Below are 2704 nucleotides of genomic sequence, written 5' to 3'. Positions count from 1 at the left end.
TGGTTCAATATTGACGATGCCCACTGCTATCGTAATTGACGATATCGTTGGGACAAGTTGGCAACATTTAGGGATCATCTGATGCAGAACACACCGTTAAATAGTGTCCACTGAACGATGGGCTCCTACGCACTTGCCCTTTGACGTCACATACGCCACAGATCGCCGTCTGTCCTGATTTACAGAGCAAACAAACCTGCGATCTCCACGTTCTGTCATGGAGCGTGGGCGTCCAACATCATGTCACCTGCTCGAAGTTTCGCTGTATTTCAACCACTTTCCATAGATGCTCACGACAGTAGCACGCGAACAGCCGACCAGCTTTGCCGTTTCTGAGATCCTCGTTCGCAGGAAACGAGTCGAAAAATCTGCCTCTTGTGAAAGTCGTCCATGTCAGTGGATCTCCTCATTTGCAACCGCATCGTTGCTCGAAAGATACCGCATTCATCTCTCCTCCGTTTGACGGTCCGCCTGTATCGTCTGTCCGTGGGCCTCTTTTATTCGCTCCAACTAAGTAACAATGCTAGGATGATGTGAGAAAAATGTTGCTGAGCGACAGAATTGAGCTTCACGTGGGGGATAAACATTCTATTAATATGTCTGAAAACTGTTGTAGTAAATAACACGCAGTCACACAGTAATTCAACTTGCTGTGGAAAGCAGTACCTGACCGTAGCAGCGTTCACGTTGACAGTAGCATGACAATGCGTCTAAGAGCAAGGAGCGTCTGGAGGCCAGCACCATTTAATGAATATTTGATTTGAACTATGTCCGGTCAGTCTTTCAATGTATACTTAGCGGTCTGACGTACTGATATTAGCCTTACCAGGACGGTTATTTGAATGTATTTACTGTTAATATTGATTGAAATATTTGAAGGATATCCAGAGAATTACGAGGCGCAGTTCTTATAACACTTATTTACAGAATGTACGTAGAAGTTGTGTTATGCAAGCATTACGTCGTTTTTCTTATTATTTTGAGAAAGTCTGAGTGAATGTGTGCATTTAGTACACTTCAAGGTAAGAAAACGGCGTACCATGAAGGGATTATCCGAATGGGACGGAAATCGGTAGATGTGATGTACATGTACAGACAAATAAATAATTACAATTTCAGAAAAAATGGAAAATTTATTCAAGCGGAAGACCTTCACATATTGAGTAACTCCATAATGCTTTGATCTATCTCTGACTCTTATGCAAGCAGTTATTCGGCTCTGTATTGATTGACAGAATTGTTGGAAATCCTCCTGAGGTATATCACGCAAAATTACGTCCAACTGATGCATTACACTTATATGGATATGGTGTCTGTTCTTTTGACATGTCCAAAAAAACAGACACCATTGATGACCTGCAGCCGTCTAGAACGAAATTATAATTATATATTAATACTGTGGCGTTCGCTGTGTTATTCAGTGGTTTGGTATTTAACTAATTTGTGATTGGAAATGATAATCTTATTTTATTACATTGAGTAATTACTAAATAATTTTTCTCCCGGCTAAAGATTTGATCAAGTTGCTAAAGAACTCCAAGTTAACGTCTTGTTAAAGTGTTGTCTGTAAGTTGTGTGTCACTAAATCACAGTTCATACAACGGATTCTATACAACTATGGATTATGATGGAAACAGTTATCTTCAGGAAAATGATCATTAAAACCACCGAATATCAGCCGCGCACAACAGTGACGTATGTTACCTGAAACAATATTCTTCGCAACTCGTGCGTAATTAATTTCGGCTCCATACATCAGCTAGAAAAGTTTGTTATAACGATCGTGCTACGAGCACTGTTTTTAAAGAACCAATCTGGTTCGAATCATTTTCATTAAAATGGGTTCGGAACAACCGGTGCACATTTATTTTTACACACTTGCATTACGTTCGGCATTTATGTCTGCAGAGTTGCGTAATTTGAATTTGCCGCTGAGATAATTGTTAAGATGGCGGCAGACAATTGATAGAGACTTTCTATTGTTAGACCAAATAAGTAAGTATTTGAAATGATTATTAAACTCTATAAACTATACTTTCATATTGTGCACTATTTAGACCTCATCAAGCAAACATTTGATTTGTTTCTAAGGAAAACGCAGACAAAAACGCGATACAAGTCGCTATCAATCATAGCTAACACTTATTTTAAGAATCATGAAAGAAGGTTGCATACATGGAAGAACCCTGGAGATACTAAAAGGTATCAGATAGATTATATAATGATAAGACAGAGATTTAGGAACCAGGTTTTAAATTGTAAGACATTTCCAGGGGCAGATGTGGACTCTGACCACAATCAATTGGTTATGACCTGTAGATTAAAACTGAAGAAACTGCAAAAAGGTGGGAATTTAAGGAGATGGGACCTGGATAAACTGAAAGAACCAGAGGTTGTACAGAGTTTCAGGGAGAGCATAAGGGAACAATTGACAGGAATGGGGGAAAGTAATACAGTAGAAGAAGAATGGGTAGCTTTGAGGGATGAAGTAGTGAAGGCAGCAGAGGATCAAGTAGGTAAAAAGACGAGGGCTAGTAGAAATCCTTGGGTAGCAGAAGAAATATTGAATTTAATTGATGAAAGGAGAAAATATAAAAATGCAGTAAATGAAGCAGGCAAAAAGGAATACAAACGTCTCAAAAAAGAGATCAACAGGAAGTGCAAAATGGCTAAGCAGGGATGGCTAGAGGACAAATGTAAGGAT

The sequence above is a fragment of the Schistocerca piceifrons genome, chromosome 2 (assembly GCF_021461385.2).
Source record: "Schistocerca piceifrons isolate TAMUIC-IGC-003096 chromosome 2, iqSchPice1.1, whole genome shotgun sequence".
Taxonomy (NCBI): domain Eukaryota; kingdom Metazoa; phylum Arthropoda; class Insecta; order Orthoptera; family Acrididae; genus Schistocerca; species Schistocerca piceifrons.
This window is presented reverse-complemented; position numbering follows the sequence as displayed.